Here is a 20,636-nt window from a genome sequence, read left to right as displayed (position 1 = left end):
GATCTACCATCCCCACCTCCACCTGATCCACCTCAGATGCCCAAGTGGGCTCGCCTTACTGTTGAGGCGGCAAGTCCTATGGCCGGTGATCCTTCAGATACTCGTCGCACCCATTCTCATACTGTGGGTTCTATTCTTTTGATTCATGTTATTTCAGATGATCCTCAGAAGTTTTCAGAGGCTACCGGACACCCTGAGTGGGATTGTGCTATGGAGGAGGAGTATTCTTCTTTGATGAGGAATCATACTTGGGATCTTTGTCCTCTTCCTAAGGGCAGAAAGATGGTTAGGTGTCGTTGGTTGTATCGTACTAAGTATGCTGCTAATGGTTCCATTTATAAGTACAAAGCATGTCTTGTTGCGAAGGTTTTCTCACAAGTTGAGGGTATTGATTACTCCGAGACTTTTTCCCATGTCGCCAAGATGAACTCTATTCGCTTTGTACTATCTCTTGCAGCTTCTAGGGGATGGCTCATTTTTCAGATGGATGTGAAGAGTACCTTCTTGCATGGGGACCTACAAGAGGAAATCTACATGGAGCAGCCTAAGGGATTTGTGCAGGATAGTTATTTGGTTTGCAGACTTCAGCGTTCATTGTATGGTCTCAAAAAGGCCCCTCGGGCTTGGTATAAGAAGATGGATTCTTTCTTGCTCTCCACTAGGTTCACCCGCAGTCATTCTGATCACACAATGTACATTTAGCTTCTTGAGGGTGCGATCTTGATTCTTGTGCTATATATTGATGATCTCCTCATCACATGTAGCTCATCCTCTCTGATTCAGCATACCCATTACGCCTTGATGGACCAGTTTGAGATGATAGATCTTGGTCTTCTGCACTATTTCCTTGGTCTTTAGGTGATTCAGTCTTCTGATGGGATCTACATTTACCAACAAAAGTATACTCTTCTCACGCTTTGGTGCTTTGGCATGCTTGATTACAAGCCTGCTCCCACTCCTTTTTAGTCAGGGGTTATTTTGATTACTGCTTGTCCCACTCCTTCAGTAGATTCTACACTTTACAGGTAGTTGGTTGGCAGTTTGTTGTACCTGACTCACACCCATCCTGATATTTCCTTTTTGGTTGACCTTGTCTCTTGATTCTCCCATGATCCTCATGAGAGTCATTGGCAAGCTGCCAAATGTATTTTGAGGTACATTCGGGGCTCTAGTTCTCATGGCATTCACTACACATCAAGGGAGCCTCACATTATTGGCTACACTGGCTTAGATTGGGCTTCTGATGTCACTGATCGGAAGTCTACTTCTGGCTTTGTTTTTTGTCTTGGCTCTGGTCCTATCACATGGTCTTGCAAGAAGCAGACTGCTCATGCATTATCATCTACAGAGGTTGAGTACCATGTTGTTGTGCTCGCCAGTCAGGAGATCTTATGACTACGACAGTTGATGATTGAGTTTGGTTTTCCTCCTTATAGTCCCACTATTCTTTGGTGTGACAATCAGAGTGCTATTCATATTTCCTGCAACCCGATAGAGCATCAACGGACGAAGCACATTGAGCTTCACATGCATTTCATCCGCCAGTTGATTCCAGATGGTTCTCTCATTTTGGAGTACATTCCCACTGCCGAGCAGGTTACAGACATCTTCATGAAACCTTTTGCATCGCCGCGCTATCTTCAGTTGCACTATATGCTTGGGGTGAAGGAAGCTATCCTTGGGGGGTCTTTATGAGGCCTTCCTTCCTTCTTCTTCTTCTTTCAGCATGTTCTTTTATCTCTTTTTGGAGAGGAGTTTTTTCCCACTGGGTTTTCTCCTTTGTCTTCGTTTCATAGAGATTTCATTGTATTTGGGTACCTGATCAGGCCTTGTTGCCGGAACCCATCTTTCTTGCTTTCAGTAGTTGTTCTAGGTTTTAGCTTCTCCCTAAGTCTAGCTTAAGGGGGTGTTAGAGTAATTGGGTCTTTACTTGATTAATTAAACAATATTTGTTTAATTCTTTAAGTTCCCTATTATCTCTTTTTACACTTAAGCTAACATTAGGTGCATAATAATTAATTATTTTATTAATTATTATGTGCAAGCCTAGGGTTTTCCCTTTTAGGGTTTCTTGACCTATTAGAGGTTAATTTTCTTTTCTTTGTATTTTATCTCATTACACATTTTGGGTGAATATTGAGCTCTCATCTTTTGAGCATATTTTATGTGTTCTTTGATTTCCAGTTATTTTGCTTCCTTGCTTCTCCTTATAACAGATTGTTTTAGCTTGCAGAAGATCTTTAGGCTCCTGTGGTGTTGTGTTTCTCAACTCTCACAACATCAATATTATATCATCTATTGACAACATATTCAAAAAGATAGATTGTAATAGCTTATTAAGATTCATTATCACTATCATTATGTGGATTCTCGTCTTTCTCTTCATTCTCCCCATCTTCATTATTAGCTTCTTTGTCTTTTCCTTTGTCATTATTCTTAGGTTCAATCCTACTAATTTGGAAAGTATCAAATTCTCTTCCAAGGGGTGCAAATATCCTCTCTCAACTAGAGCAATCAAAGTTTTGGTGAGCCATTTCTAGGTGTCTTATGGCTTCACCCCTCTTTAATTGATATTAGTGCTCTTTTTGGTATTTATTGTAAAAGTCTATATACTCTTCCTAGAATTTATTCCCTATCTTTATTAGATCTTGGGGTCAATAGGCAACATCCTAAATGTCTTCTTTATATATTGAAGAGGAACCTTCATCCAATATCTTCATGAATCTTCCTGTTGGCATCTTCAATGTAAATGATACCTATTCAATAATAATTAACATAGTGATTCTAAGATTACACTCGATAAAAACCCTCCCTTTACCTTGAAACACATTCTCATTCCTTCTCTTGCAAAGAAACCAAAGAATTTCAATAGACAATAAAATCCAAAAATTGTTAGACTTTTTACTCAGATTGCAGACATACCTGACAATAATTTCAAACCATGAGAAATTATCAACAATATTCTTGCCTAAAATGTTATAACGATTGACAATCATGAATTTTCTCCTGATTAATATCTTCCATGGTTCATTCCCTTCTAAAGCCTTGACAATCCATTTGATTTCTAAGGCAATACCTTGTTGCCTGAGGTCTTTGATCCCCAATCCACCTAAGTCCTTACTCAAGCAGCACCATTTCCATTTAACAACATGCATCCTTTTCTTACCTCTTCCATCTAACCACAAAATTGCACCGACGATAATGTTGTGGATCCGACGGTTTGACCATCAATGCATGAAAGCATTGCATGAGTTCTACTTTTAAAAATTACATAAAATATTTTTAATTTATTTGATTGAGTCTTATTTGAAAAAAATATTATCAATGATGTTTCCTTTCTCCAAGAATTGGATCTAGGATCTTTCTGTGAGATAATATGTAACATCCAATGACTAAATATTTTCTTTACTGATGCTTATTTTATTCAATCATCTAAGCCTAAATTATAATTTATATCTATGCAGAAGCAGAAGATACAAGCTGAAGAATTGTGTGCAAGTAAATTTCATAAAATAAAGCAAGCAGGCATTATCTTGAATGACATGGAAACAAACTCATCAGCTGCCCAGAAGAGAGCAATTGGAGAAAAGCAGAGGAAAGTGTTAAAGGGTGATAAATACATAGAGAGTATGCAATACAAACAAACAATGTCTGGAGTGTGTGATGTGATGTCTCTAATTTATGTCCGGAGGGACTAACTAGTTTTGGAGTTCTTGGGAAACCTATTGGGCCATGCTTGGAGGAAATTAATGTGTTCATGCAAGGGCCACCTTTTTTCTATTATGAGAATGATTATTTTGCACCGAAGGATATTTGGAATACAATATCCAAAAATTTCTATAGTGTGGAACTAGAGTTGGTGGACTCAAAGTACTTTCAGCTTCCAGAAGACCAAGAGGTTATGTACACAATCTCCCAATAGAAGGGCGATTTCAAGCATTACCTCTCCCCCCCATGACTATTCAGGAAGCACTTCCTTAGACAAAGGACTATTGGCCTCCATGGAATCAAAGAAAAAAATTGAATTGGATAGACTCTAGACGATGTGGTAGTGTCCTTCGTGAAGAACTTTGTACTATAATTGAAAATTCACAAGGGAAACTGCAAGATAGTGAACAGAAATACATTCTTGAAAAGTGCGAAGAATGGAACTTGGTTTGGGTGGGGCAAGGTTAGGTGGCTTCTCTAGAGGTTGACGAGATAGAAATTATATTAGGATTTGAAAAATATCACACTCGTGGAACTTCTTGTGCAACTGATCGATTGCACTGTTTGGGTAATGCATTCCAAATAGATACAGTTGCATACCATTTATCTGTCTTGAAAGCATTTTATCCTAATGGCATTAAAGTTCTTTCTCTATTTTCTGGTATTGGTGGAGAAGAGGTTTCTTTGCATCGACTTGGGATACATTTAAGTTGTGTTGTATAAAATATGTGTGGGAAGACTAAATGGATAAATGAATTAAAAATTCCTTGGGAAGAGGATGCATGGAGAGATTCAAAGAATTTGAATTTCCTTGAAAGGATCAAAGTGAGTAGAATTATGGCAAAGATTAGGGATGTGCAAATGATTAGGGAGATTGATTAGGTGACTTGATGAGTTATTAGAGTGCAAGTGGGAAAGTTAGGAGGATGTGACATGAGGAGAGAGAATGAGTGGTGAGGAATAATGATAATCATGCTTCTAGAAGAATCAATTAAGCTAAGTGAGGATTAGAAGAAGTGATTTGTAGGAATCACATGATTAGCTTAGTTAATTGAAATTAAGTAACTATATAGGGTTTAGAAGAAATAAATGATATTTGATTTTAGAAGAATGGGGGAATAATTAATTTTAATAAATTAATTATAAGATTATAGTGATAAAATGAATTAAACTTGATTTAATTAATTTTAAGAAGAAAGGGACCAATACAATTAAATTAATTTTTTATGTTGACAAGCTTAAATTAATTAAATATTAATTTAATTAATTTTAGATGACTACACCTTTCTCTATCTGGATTTTCTAGATACTTAGATCTCAAAAATTTACACCATCTAGTGTTAGGGTTTGCACACATTCACCAAAGTAGTTTTTCTCCAAAAACCTTGTTTTGTAGTTCCATATACCTAATTTTAATGCCACCTACTTCCTTAGGAGCATAAACCCCATCCCAAGCTACCATGGATAACTTATATTTATTTTTCAAGTTGTTTGCCCAAATGACCCCAAAACTTTATTCATCTCCATTAAGGTACTCTTTGGCATCTTTAGAACAAACATGAGGTAAATGGGAATTATTGCACTTAAAATTGATTTGATCATCATTAATTTACCAACAAACAAAATCCATTTGAGTTTCTAAGTGATAAATCTACTAGAAAAAGTGGAAATGACTTTGTCCCAAAAAGTATGTTTTTCTTTACCAAAAAAGAAGGGAACACAAAGCCATTTGCATGGAAGAGAATAAAGAGTAAAGCCCCAAAACCTAGTAAGATGTTGTATCAATAATGGGGTGTGCATAACTTGAATATTTAAGATTTCTCTTTGTCAATGTATTGACCTGAAGCTGTTGAGCAATCTGCAATTACTTTTTTAATGATTTGTGATTCCTCCAATGTTTTCTAAAATTAATTTGTGATTTTTTTAATGTTTTCTAAAATTAATTTGCTTGGAACTTAGATACTTAAATTCTTGGCTCCCTAACTGTGCTCCACAAAGTCTTGATTTTGTAGAAAGCCTTCTTACTAGTAAGACATTAAATGAGTCTAGCCCATTTTTTCTTAAGATAATAAGATTTAGATCTAAGTTATGCTTGATAGTTTCACATTGAATTGAATTTGAAACAAAATTTTATAGTCATTAATGCATACATAATTACTATATTTGTTATTTTGAGTGGTGGTGATAATCAATTTCTTTGATTTGAAATTATCGTAGATGTGAAGGAGAAGATAATACTTGCTTTGACACAATTGCATAGTCCCAATTTTTATGCGTACCTCAGATCTATAAGGTTGAGCACCACATCATTTCTAGGGGAGATTCTATGTAGTAATTTTGCTTTTGTGAGTTTGACATTGATTGGCTTTAAACTAAATTAAGCGCTATATGAATGTTATTTGTTGTCATTTATAGTTTATTGTCTATTAATTACTTATAAGGTGAAAGAATGTTTTCATGTATGTTAACTAGGAACACTTAAGTCTCATTCATTCACAAATAATGACGATGATATGATCAAATTTTTTTATGCTAGTTGAGCTTGATGTAAGCTATCACTAATATGTTCCTTTGTGAAATGGTCCAATGTATTGTGAAATTACTAATTATTGGTTTTGATAAATTGATGATTGATTCTTGTGAGATGAGATGATCTTATATATTTGTATACCTTTTTCTTGTGTGATGATATTTATTGATAAATTAAAGTTTAATACAATGATAACTTTACATACACAACATTAGATATATAATTTAAACTTTACAAGGTATGCACACACCAATATGTTATGATCATTTCGATTTGTGCACAAAAAAGTAGCAGACATAATTTATTTTAGATAATTTACAGGGTAGTGTTGAATCAAGCTAGCACATAGTTGTTGGGTTAGATGTTATAATTGATTTGTATAATGGCTGAGGTGGATCCCATGGATTGAGGTGATTAGATGGATTTATTTAAAGAATTGGGTGTGGTTAATCTAGATTGAGAGGCAAGCCTAGTGGGGATTGTCAGTGCCTTATAATAGGCTTAGAAGCCACCCTTAAAATCTTCCAGTGTCTTGCAATATCAAATTGTTTGTTTAAGATATTTGTTTGGTCAATAATGAAATGTGAAATTTGGGCATGGATGCAAAAACTTTAATTGCCTTAGACCATTATCAATGTCTATTTATGCCTAATAAATTTCATGTTGTCCAATGGTAGGGAAGTTATAAAGGTTTTACATGAATTGAATAAGTACATACTGTGAAGTGTATTTGGTTGAATGATATATTGGAATATTGCGATTGGAAATCATTATATTTTAAAAATATATTATAGAATGTCTTATTGACTGTTGTTGCTAGAAAACTTTTGGTTGTGATGTTTTATATTTTTTTGTGGGTTTTTAATTACATTGTTTAAAATAAATTTGTTAATCTAATCACTGCTTTCAATTATTGGAAATATAGACTATATGCTATTTAATTACAGGCAAATAAATAACCAAACAAGTTTAATTTGATTTTTTTTTTTTTTTTTAAATTGCTACCTAGGGGCTACCTTTCCATTAATAACAAAGAGATTACATAGTTAAGTTAAGTGCACAAAGAGAACATTAATGTCCAGATAGCCTCAATTACTTCCTGCGACCTCTCAATCTGTGTAGATGGGAGCAGACTCCCATTGTGAGACATCATGAACTCATACATTTCCAGATTGTTGTCCATGATAAATTTACAATTAACAATCCAGGTGTAGGTGGATGGGTAAGCCTGATTCTTCCAAGCAAAAAGACTGATTAATAAAGAAGTACATAATTTGAAGAATAAATCATCCTTGTTCGTAAACACGATTTTGGAGTGCTCTAAACCTGTATCTGCATAAATATGCCTTTGCCTGTTTATAAACATTTGGCTTCTAGTTCATTAGAATGAAGGTTTCTGCAGAAAGACATTTGTTGAAGCTCGATTGAGAGAAGTTTTACACTATCCAAAATTTGAATATTTTGTTATTAACTAATAAAATGCAAAAGAGCACCTTATTTTGTTGCTCATGATATGGAAATTTGGAATGCTGCTTCTCATCCTGCTGCTTCTACATGGAGTTGTATGGAGTTCGTCTACACAACAATATCTGTGCTTTCAAGATGCATGCAATGGTTGTTTTCTGCTTTTCAGTGCAGAAATGATAATGAATAAAAGAAATATCGAAGTCAGTTAAACCGTTCAAGAATTTATAAATCAATTATAACAATTTAATGAAAAATCAAATAGTTTACAATTAAATTTATCTTGAGATACAATAATTTAATCATAATAATAATTATAGTTATATAATAAAAAGAAATATTTATAATCATAAAATAAGAAGAAAAAAATGGCAATTTAACAAATGAACCGTTTGAATGGTTAAGAAAGTCACACCGCTTTAGCAGATATATTAGGTGAATGCACCATTTCCATTCTATTTCAAACCTCACATTCCATTTCAGTCTCATATTCCACATTACACATCTCATCTCACCCAATCTTTAAGAAACAATGCATTCTCAATCATGGGCAGACATGGTAGACGAGGAAGAAGAGTTAAAGAAAAAGATGAAAGAAGAAACAATGCATTCTCAATCATGGGCAGACATGGTAGACGAGGAAGAAGAGTTGAAGAAAAAGATTAAAGAAGAAACAATGCATTCTCAATCATGGGCAGACATGGTAGAAGAGGAAGAACAGTTGAAGAAACAAGAAATGGCAGGCCAACTAATTTTACATGAAAACAAAAGGAGGAAATCAGAGATTACCAGAAATAGAGGGAGCCCTGCGCAGAGAAAGAGAAAAACACAGCAAGCACATGAAAATAAAAGAAAGAAGTCAGACATGGCCAGAAATAGAGGGGGAAGGTGTATAGATAATTATAATATGAAATCTTCTGCTCTCCCCCGAATGAGAACTTGTGTTTCTGTTCCCAACGGTCCTCCTCCCACGTATGATACTTACAGATATGGATATAGAGAGACCTGCGAAACAGATGGTTTCAGTTTCAGACCACGCTATCATACGTACAATACCAAGAAGAATGAATACAAAGCCCCACGATGCACAGGCAAAGACTCTACAAAGCCCAACATTGTTCCAACCGAAAAGAACAACCGCTTCTCGGCTCTCCACAGTTTTAGAGATTGATTTATGAATAGAAAGCAGTTGCCACATGAGTTGGCTACAGTGTGTTTATCTAATTTGATACACAAGAACAGCCGACAATGGTTTTCAAACTTCGTAAACATTAGTAGTATGTAGATATTTCAAAGTTTATGAAATAAAGATTATGTTTCTATTCATTGATTGTAGTCTGTAGTGTATATATTACAGTCAAGAAATTGAAATTATTATCATTATTAATGGGTTCTTTCTTTATATCTTTCTTCCATATCTTCACATGTATTTGTACAAAGAAGTTGATTCGTTTGTGTTCTTCATTATATAGGAGAAAGGATCTAGTAGTTAACCGCATTTCAATAGCTGTGATAGCATTTGTTGATTTAATGCCCACACTTGTTGATTTAATAACCAATATTTTTTACATCATAGTACCAATAGTTGTATATTAAAATTGTTATTCTGATGATGACTACCAATAATTGAATGAAATGTATGCCTCATCACTTAAAAGCAATGAATCATGTGATGCCACATCAACAAACATTAAACAAACTTTACGTGGAACAAAAATTGTTTTCTCTTAAGATGAAGGTGAATCAATTTTTCGAGCATTTAAATTCCTTTGATTTGATTTTGAGTCAACTAGCCTCTACAAATATTTCAGTTGAAGAAGAGGATAAATGCATCATGCTTTTTTGTTCTATACCTAATTCATGGGAAAATTTTATACTTGCTATCAATACTAACCTCGAAGATCCAAATATGGATGCTCTTGTTGGAGGTTTGTTGCGATGAGAAATAAGGAGAAAGGCTATGGATATTTTGGGTGAGGATCTTAATGTCAGGAGAAGGCCTTAAGAAAGAGGGTCTAAAGGAGATAAGAATGGGCCTAAGGACAAGTCTAAGGGTAGATATAAAACTCCTTGTGAAAATAATAGAGTGTGGTGTTGGGATTGTTGGATTTGACAAGACATGTTATGTTAAGAAGGAATGCAAGAATCCAAAGAAATAGTTTGATTCCTCTATAGAGAAATCCTTAAACTGAGGTGATGATGCTTTGATTTCTTCTCTTCATGTTATGAATAAAGAACATAGGTTAATTGATTCGGGATGGTCATACTATATGACTCCTTATAAGGAGTGGTTTTCAACATATGAGAAGTATGATGGAGGATAAATATACCTTGGTGATAACTCTTTATATCCTATTGTCAAAAGGGGTAAGATTTAATTGTGTTTTAGTGATGGGAGAGTAAATTCTCTTTCGGGTGTTTTGCATGTCCCAAGTTTAGAAAAAAAATTAATTTTAGTTTACATGTTGAATGATATAGCATTTGATGTAACATTTGACAAGCATGGGTCCAAATTAGTAAGAGTAAACTTGGGTGTAGTAAGACGGACAAAGAAGGGGACCATGTTAAAATTTGAAACCACTATTATTGTTAAATCTTCAAATGCAACCAAATCTAAAAATACTTGTATGTTGTGGCACTGTAGATTGCGCCACGTTAGTGAGAATGGTTCAAAAACATTTTGAATAAAAAAATTGTTAGATGAGTTAACTTATTCTGATGAGAGTTTTGAATTTAGTGAATATTGTGTTTTTGCCAAATAAAATAGAAAATCATTTCCTTCAAGCAGTAATAATCTAAGAGTAAATTGGAAATTAGTCACTTAGATGTTTTTGGATCATTGGATGCTAAATCATTGGAACATCTAGATATTTTATCTCCTTCATTGATGATATATTTAGATATATACCTAGTTATGCTTTATAAAATATCCTCCATTGATGATGTTTCTACATATACCTAGCTATATTTTACAAGGCATAAATATGGGGTTTTCCCTAACTTTCAAGATTTAAATCCTTAGCTGAAAAACAAACAGATTGAAAAATTAAGGTTTTAAGAACTGATAATGGAAAGGAATGTTGGTCTAAGGAGGAATTTGATGAATTTTGTAAGCATGCAAGAATTGCTAGACAAAAAGCTACTTTGTATAGTCGTCGATAGAATGGAGTGGCAAAAAAGGATGAATTAAAAAATAATAAGTTGTAGGTGTCGCTTTTTGGTTTTTAAGTAGATATCCTTGCAAGGCTCTTGATACAACACCTTATGAAGTGTGGAAAAGAAAGAAACCTTTTATTTTTCATTTAAGGTTATTTGGTTTTTAGGCCTATGTTTATCTACCTAGAGAAAAATGAACTAAGTCAGATGCAAAAGCTAAAAAGTGCATTTCCAATGGATATAATAATAATGTAAAAGGAAATAATTCATAAATCTGATAACCAAGGAAATAATATTTAATAAAGCTGTTATTCTCGAGGAAACTAGTGTTATTTCTTATCCTAAAATACCAAAAGAAAAAGATAAGGATAAGAGAGTGGATTTTAAAATTAAGTAGAAAAATGCAACTTGGGAAGAACATAGAGATGGGCAAGAGGATGAGGTGACGAAGAAGAAGATGAGGGTTCAAAGGTAGTTACTAATCAAATCGATGAACATAAATAATTTGAGAAAGTTCAAGAATAGCAAGAGCCCCATACTCCTATTTTTAGAAGATCCACAAGACAATGGAATCCAATTGATAGGGATAGCCCACCAAATTTCTACTTTGTATTTGCTTTATTAAGTATTAATAATGAACCTAGATCCTATAGGGAAGAGCAATAAGTTATGAATATATGAAATGATGATTTCTAATAAACTTTATAATAACGGAATAAGTCAAATTCATCCCTTATGCCATCAATAAGTGTTTTATCTCTTCACAAATCTTAGAAATGCATGCCCTATCTTCATGTTGAAGCAATTTGGAGATGGTTTATGGTCATTAAGAGGCGGATATAGTAGTCATAGACATCTAGGGACAATTTGGTTGACTAGGCCAAACCGTTTGAGAAGATGTATTCAAGTAATTAAAACGTCATTTCTAAATATTTAAGAGCATCTCCCACCATAAGAAATCATCAACCACTACCATGGGGGAACATTTTAGGGGGAAAAATTAGCTTATCACTATGTTTAGTGTACAAAATAGGATTTTGACCAAGTAAATGGATGAACACTTGTCTTTTTCTTCTAGCAAGTTATTTCACTTAAAAAGCACAACATTACACCTTCTTTCTACAATTGTACTATTACTTTTGAGGTTCTTTCTATAAGGAAGTTGTTTTGTAACTCAAAAACCAACCATTTTGTGATTGAAACAATAATGTATTTTCAAATTTTCAAAGGTTTTTAGACTTGCATTGCTACTATAGCATATATATTAGATCGATAAAATTCATTGATTTTGCCTTCCCGCCTCCCTATTTTTTTGTGTGTATCTCAATGATGTATGAATATTCTTGTTCTTTATAAGATCTAGAAAAACACCCAGCAATAAAGGATTTGAACACTCAAATTGAGGGTATCCCTGACATACTTCTAGATGAATGGGCAGCTAAACATAGTCAAAATAATCCAAGTAAACAGCTAGAAGAGGTTGGTTTTGGAGTTTACTTAATGCATGAATCTAATTATTTTGTGCCTAATCTTGAGAAAAGTGAATAAAAATAACCCAAATAGCAAAATGATGAGGTATGGAAGATGTTTTTTAATGGTTCTAGGAGTAAGAATGGTGTTGGTGGAGTTGTCTCTCCTAGTAGTGAAAAGTACTACTCTACATTCAGGTTCACTTTTAGTTGTACTAACAATACAACAAAGTATGAGGCTTTGGTTCATGGTCTACAATGGACTAAGAAGAGATATATCAGCTCCTTGCAAGTGTTTGGTGACAGTGAGCTAATTGTCAATTAGGTAATGTAAGTCTCCACCATACTAAAAATGATGTTTTGAAGTCTTAGAAGCATATATATAGCATGAGGCCTTGTTGAGGATTTTGAAGCCTTTAATCTGTTGTCCATACCTAGAAGTGAGCATAAACATGCTGAAAGACTAGCTGCTATGGGTGTTCAATATGACATACCTAATGAAATAAGCAAGGATAGACAACAATAGTATGTAAAGGTTATTGTTAGACCCTCTATACCTAATAATTGATAGTGATCAATAGATTGCGAATTTTCTAAAGGAAGAAGCAGAGTTCTCAAATGGAAATCAAGAAAAGTTGAGATAGCAGTATGAAGATCAAATTGTTCAGTTGAAAACAAATAAGTTTCCCAAGGGGTTAGTGGCCCTAGAATCCATATTCAATTCAAACGACCAAGTGAGAAACGAAAAGGCCAGCTTGCAAATCAAAAAAGAGTATTATGAAGAGCTGAAAAATATTTAAAGATAAGCTCCTCAGACTTGGTAAACTGTGTGTTCCCAACAAGAAAAAGAATCATTTATTAAATTTTGTCAATATTTTAGTGATATTTTGTGTCATTTATTAAGCTTTGTCAAGGTTTTGATCTCCAACGTGTCCAACATACCCTTGAGCTTGAGTATAATGCCAAACGTGTGAGACAAAAACAAAAGCCCCTCAATCCTAAACTTGAGCCCCTCGTGATTAAAAATCTAAACAAATTAATAGAGAGCATCATTATATTTCCCATCAAACATACCTCATGGGTGTCTAACCTTGTGCCAGTAAGGAAGAAGAATGGGGAAATTAAACTTTGTGCGGACTTTAGAGACCTTAACCGAGCCTCCCTAAAGGACCATTACCTACGACCCTTTATGGAACAAATCCTTTAAATCATTTTGAGTTTAAAGAGATTTTCAATACTTGATGGGTATCAGGGTATAATCAGATTTTAGTCAAGGAGGAGGATCAATATAAGATAACACTTACAACTAAATGGGGCATTATGGCCTACAAAAATATGCCTTTTGGTTTGTTCAATGTTGGGTAACCTTTCAAAGGGCCATGGATGTGGTTTTTCAAGGTTTAATGTATAAGGTAGTGGTATTTTATCTTGATGATATAACTATTTTTTCTAAGGATGCTAAAGAATATCTAACCCACTTGAAAGACATCTTTGAAAGATGTAGAGAGATTGGTATTTCTCTCAACCCCAAGAAGTGTGTGCTTTTTTTCAATGAAGCTTAGTTGTTGGGTTATGTGGTGTCAAAACACGACATTACTATTGATCCTAAAAGAGAAAGTGTTATTCTTTCTCTTCTTTTATCAGCATATAAGAAAGGCTCACAAAGTTTCTTGGGGAGAATTAATTTTGTTAGGAGCCTGATGTTGTTGATTTGTTGAGTCCACTAACATATATGTTGAGAAATAATGTGCCTTTCAACTTGACCAAAGATGGGAAGTGAAGGTTTGAAGCCATTAAGATGGCCTTAGTAGTAGCACCCTGATGAATACTAAGAGGGGGGGGGTGAATTAGTATGCCAAAAACTTCTGCACTAAAACACTTACATAGTCTAAAGATAAACCGGTAAAGCAGTCTAACAGTCAAACCAGTTACCACACATGAAAACCAAAATGCAAATAAAGCATTCACCCACAAAAGCAATACAACCATAACACAAGATATTTGACATGGAAACCCAACTAGGAAAAACCACGGTGAGATGGAACTCACAAGTCACTATCTGCAGAATAGAAACCAGACCGGTTAAGGTCAGACCGATTAAGGTCTTACAATGTTCTTCACCAAAACAGATCCTGTTAGGAATCTCAATCTCTGTTAGGAGATAAGTCTGATTAAAGACTACCTTGTTAGAGGATTTTAGATTCACATGTGTGAACCACCTTGTTAGAGGATTTTACAAAGGCTTTGAGGCCTACCCGGTTAAGGGCTACAGACTTGTCAAAGATGTGAGTAATCAACAAGTGTTTGATCTATCTAATAGCACAAATTGCTTGGTTAGATCCAGTATTGCTCACAGCTAATGCATTCCAGCATTACTTTAGTCTTTTCTCTCTCTCATAGTTACAACTTGATCTTCTCAGATAAGATCGTTCTCAACTTCCACCTTAAACCCTAGCTCGACATTAACCCTTTTAGCAACAACTTAAAACCCTAGACATGATGTCCTTTTAAAGGAATCTGATTTCATGTCAGTCCAATAGGATTACATTACAATTTCCTAGGTTCAATGAATCTAGACATACTCAGTAACACGACACAAGAAGCATCGTCAACGTGTCGGCGCCGTCAAACAATCGGTGGATTGGTAACTCATCACAAAATGTCGGTTGGTAACTCATCACAAAGTATTACCGGTTCATACAAAATACCAGTTGCCGGTTTGACAACAATGAAGACTGTTAAGAATGTGTTGTGCCACTTTGCTCCCTCGTACCGCTTGTGATCTTCGAACCACTTGGGGTCGACATGCCGCTTCAAACCGGGAAACACATTCTGCAAAATCACCACTAGTCTAAAGACTAGTATACCACATATCGGTTGGAACAAATACTGGTTGAGCATGAGCTCATACATATAAAGGGGATCTCAATACAAGTGTGTGTCCATCAATGACAATCACAACATAAACAACAAAAATGCCAACAATCTCCCCCTTTGGTATTGATGGCAACACCTAGGAAAATAAAATTTTGACATCTAAGTGTTTTACAACAAAAAGCTTGCCATTAACAAAATTGCTCCCCCTAAGCATATACACTATCCCTTAATCAACATAGTGTATAGCAATTTTGCATGTAGAGCATATAACATATATCACAGCATATATCAAAATTTCAAAACAGATACTTCTCCCCCTGATATACTTCTCCCCCATATGACAGAAGATCAAAATTTTAAAACCAAAAACCGGATATACTTCTCCCCCTTTGCCAACAATGACAAAGTACCGCTGAAAAACCCTATTTCCATATATATATAAAAGAGTTTATGACAATAATGAATAATACTTGTCAAAAACCGATTTATAGTCCTGCAAAAATTGTTTCATGGATAGGGACCAGGACTCAAGTAGGGAGGTTGCCACTTCCTTCTCTGTCTACATCTGGGATACATGTTCCTCCATGGCATCTATTGTGCTCAGTTCCTGTGTGACTGTCAGGGCATCTAGGTTCAGATAACACTTCTGAAGAATTTGCAGTCGTGGAAGTAATACCAGTTGAAGCTCCTGCAAATCCCTAGACCGTGTGCAGATCTCTTGCTCCATCTTGGCTGACTGGACCTGGAACCGGTGAACGGTTTGCCCATATGCTGCAAAGGAATCATAAGGAGTCTTGAATGTGCCCAAGTAGGACTATAAGTCCGTTTGAAGATGTTGCTTCTTGGCTAGCACATCATCACAGAACAAATGAGGTTGACATATTTTGCTGAGTAGCAAGTTTCCCTCATCCAAGGCATTCCTTATGTCCTTTTGGTCTTTTAGCAGTTCACTTCTAAGCTCATTCAACTTCTTCACTAGAGCGACATTAAGAGCCTTTTGGTGCTCTTTCTTTACATTGGCCTCTACTGCTTCTTCTAGACTCTGCACCTGATCATCCACTACAGTACATAGAAGTTTGAGTTGTGCTAGTGATGATTCAGTGTCAGGAAGATTAGTACCGGGGATTAAACCGGTAAGTGTGTCTACAGCCGCTTGAATAATATCTTGTTCTCTTTTCCTACGAATGCCTTCAAGGCGCTCTTGGGCAACCTTGATGCTTTGCATAAACTCAGACTCACTTGCAGATTGGAGATCAATGGGGCTTGAGATAGCAGCTGGTTTGGATTGGCTACCAGTTGCCTTAGGAGTCTCCATCTGTGTGCTCTTCATCGCTTCGATTGTCTTGTCTGCGTCTTCCTTCTTTTTCCTCTCCTTCTCTTCCTTCTCTTTCTCTTCTCTCTTTTTCTTCTCTTCCTCTTACATCTTCTTCTTGTCTTCTTCTTCTTTCTACTTCTGCTCTGCTTCTACCTTCTTCTTCCTTCTTCTTTTGTGCTTCCTCTTCCTTCTTCTTTTGTTCTTCCTCTTCCTTTTTCTTCTTCTCTTCCGCTTCCTTCTTCTTCTGTTCTTCCTCTTCCTTCTTCTTCTTCTCTTCTGCTTCCTTCTTCTTCTTCTCTTCCTCTTCCTTCTTTTTCTTCTCCTCTTCTTCCTTCTTTCTCTTTTCTTCCTTATCCTCTTCTTCTTTCTTTTTCCTGTCATCTTCTTGCTTCTTCTTTTCTTCATCTTTCCATTTCTCCTCTTCCTCTTTTCTCTTTCTCTTCCTCTTTCTTCTATTTCTCATCTTCATCCTTCTTCTTTTTCTCTTCTTGTTCCTTTGTTGCTTGTTGTGTGTCCTCAGCTTGTTCACCACCCTGATCAGCTTGTTGCCCCTATTCAGTTCCCTCAGAAGGTATGTCCTGAGTGACATCATCTACATCCAGGGCATCGACATCGATGGTGTCGATTGATTCTTCAACCAGGTTTCCTTCCTCATCGAAAACCTCATCCGGTTTGGAAATAACCGGTTCCTTTTCCACTTGGAGGTTGGCCATTCGTCCTTTGTGAGAGCTGATAGCATGAGCCATATGCTGATGTGTATCTTTTTCAACATCATCAACTCTCCCCTCCAACAACCAGAACCTTCTTCTCCTTGTGAAGAAGAGACCTTTATTTTGATCCAGGGCATCAAATAATTCTGAATTTGACAGTTCGGGGAAGTACTGTGCAAAGACTTTCGCCCTAATCTCCTGTTCCTTTTCAATGGCAATGCACCATTTATTATCTAATGCTTTAAATAATGAATCCGGTGTCTAAGATTTAATCTCTGATGGTGACCGATCATTTTTACATAAATAAAGAATGATTTCCTGTAGTACTTCATCTTTTTCCTCACTATTAAATTCATCATAATAGTCTATTAAATCATGAAGTAACTTTCTCCTAATATTTTTTACTGTTCTTTGACAATGTGTCAAAGTTTTGTATGAGGAGATGTCTATATTTACCGGTGCGGATGTTGCCGATTCATTCTTCTTCATCTTCTTTGTCTGTCTTGCCTTCTTTGGTTGTTCATCGGACTCGGTTTCTTTGGAGTCTGGTTCATTTGCCTTAGTCTTCCTCTTTCTTTCGAAGACTTTTTCCAGTGTTACCTCCGGTTTCTTCTTTGCCAGTGACCGCTTGGTCACTGTTGGAGTTGCAGTGGTAGCCAGTGCCGATGTTGTAGGCACTGCCTTAGCTTTCTTAGTTGCCGATTCTTTTCCTTTCTTTACCGATGGTTCTTCAACCAGTGCAATCCTCTCCAAGTAGGTTCCGGTCCTCTTAGCCTTTGGATCAAGAGGCGAGGCAATAAGGGTTGAGGCATACCCTTCCAGCATGTCAAACATAACTTCATAGCCCATTGGCTCTACCTCCTCCATTCTAGGCTCAACAGCCTCCATTAGACATTTGTCCACCTGAATAGTGAAACAAATGTCATCTTCGTATTTCTTCACTATGTCACCTAAGATTCTTACCCTCTGACTCATCTTTCTTCTGAACTCATCAAAATATTTGTCTAGTACCTTAGGGTAGCTGGTTCCAATGGCTTGCACGCTTTCCTTTATCTACTTGGTTACCGGTTGGTCAGGGGACCACTGGACATCTCCTACACCAGGAAAGTAGCCTTGGAAATAGAAAAACAACCCTACCAGCAGTTGTCCAAACTTAAACCTCAGTGAGTTGTCCTACTTGATTGCCTTAAGATTTAGCAGGAGTTGCCTCTACATGCCAGTGCATAAATCAAAAGATGCATCCTCTTTTATCATTCAGTAAGCGGCATTTACCGCTGCAGCAGATAAAGAATTAATCCTGCTAGCTGAAAATGTTTTGTATCCTATCACCATGCAGGCGTATTTCACCAGATCATCCTTGATAGGATTGACTGTCATACCCCGTGAATCACTTGTTGAACCGGTGAGCTTGGTCATTTCCGTTTTGCTCACTTTTCTCAGGGCTGGCACTTCCCCTGTGTTGTAGAAACCGGTGACTGCATGAATTGCCTGAGGCGTGATATCATGCGTCCTTTCCAAGTACATCTTGTCACCATGGACTCTGCTCAAGATGATCCTGATGTGATCCTCTATGAAGTCTTCTAGAAAATATGTTGCGTTGTGGTATTTCTTCTTCTCTATTACACTAAATTTCGGTTTGATCTTTTTGTCCTTGCCACAAAATAGACCTAACTAAGTATGAATAGCTAAAGACCCTAGGTCTTCTATCTTGTAGTCAATATAATTAGAAATTCCTTCTTCGACTATGACTCCAGCTGGAACTTGTGATAAAGCATTATATTTGGACTTCATCTGAATAAAACTTTTTGACTCTATGGATGTACTCAAACTTGTATGTGATGCAGAAGCCATTGAAGAGTATTTCAAGAACACGAAAAATACCTTTCAAACGTGAATTTAGGGCTTCCAGATTCTACTTCACTCCACTCTTCGTCAGATGCCAAATCACCGCTTTGAGTTCTCCACTACCGCTTGCAAACTGGATTTGAATCTCTTTCAAGGTTATCCAATTTCTTGAAATCTAAGCTCAAATCGCCTTTACTTCGCTCTGCACTTGAAAACTTTTCTTCGCTCAAAAACAGATAGTGAGAAATGATTTCAAAAATGCATTTATACATGTTTCTCACCTACCGTCATTAATGCTCCTCTATTAGGGCATAAACCCTAATTTGCCTTTTTACCATTTCTGGTCTTCTGCCAAGCAATAGGTATTGCATACCGGTTAAGGTCTTTTACCAGTGTCAACCGAGGGTTCGAAAGCATTTCATCATTTGCTCCCCCTAAGCCTTTAAGGCTTAGTTTGTCGGTTCCGATATTTCCACACTAGGTGCAAAAACCGATTCCTCTTCCAACATTATTGGTTTCTTCCTCCATGTTTTCTTCATGTCCCTTTGAACTTTTTCAACATCTATTTCTCCTTCCTGAGTGACCAATATATCATCAGATATACTTTTTCTGCTTCTGCAGAATCTTGCAATGTGACCCGGTTTGTTGCAGTGATAGCAAACAAGTCCAGGTGCTCTCCAAGGTCCATTGTACATGTTTCCATTCTTCCTTCTGCATGTTGCAGCAGTGTGACCATGACCATGACAGATCATACAACTTTCTCTCCATCCGGTTGCCGCTTGATGGCCACCTCTTCTTAACTGATGATTGAAGACATTAAACCGGTTGTGGTTCCGATTCATAAAAGGTTCAGGACCAGTTCCTTGGGTCCTCTGAGGATATCTTCTAGTGTTATTCATTACAGACTTGCATTCAAATGCTCTATGCCCACACTTGTTGCATGCATAACAATGACCATTGAACTTATTTGATCTAGGTACATTGTTGATAAAATAAGGAAAATTATTGTAGGCCTTGCTCCTACATACATTGGCAGTGTGTCCTTCTTTTAGACAGTTAAAGCAAACAGGTTTGAATTTTTGCTTACCTTTTCCTTTGAGTGTCGGTTGCTTCTTTGATGCTTCAGCATTTGTTCCTGAGGATTCTCCTTCCTCATGTCTAGAAAAACCAAGACCATTGGTATTCTTTGCCGGTCTAGATGACTCAAGCTTTTGCTCTATCTTGACAGTACTTTTGCCAAACTTAGCAAGTATTTCCTTTGACTCAAAGAGTTCTTTGGAAATAGCAGTATTTGTCTCCATTAGACTTGCATTTTCAGAGATGGCAATGTTTAGTTCTCCTTGCATGTCTTCTTTTTCCATTCTGCTCTCATGAAGGCGAGCAATCAATGCACTAATCTCTTGTTTCAACTTGGAGATCTCATGATCTCTATCCTTTACCAAATCTTCAGCTTTTCTCCGGTTCTCAAGCTCTTGACTAAACCGAATAGTCAGTCCTTCCAACTCCTTTCTTAGATTGGAGTTTGAGTCATTTAGCTTATTCACTTCAACAATCATGGCTTC

The sequence above is a fragment of the Cryptomeria japonica genome, chromosome 11 (assembly GCF_030272615.1).
Source record: "Cryptomeria japonica chromosome 11, Sugi_1.0, whole genome shotgun sequence".
NCBI classification, from domain to species: domain Eukaryota; kingdom Viridiplantae; phylum Streptophyta; class Pinopsida; order Cupressales; family Cupressaceae; genus Cryptomeria; species Cryptomeria japonica.
This window is presented reverse-complemented; position numbering follows the sequence as displayed.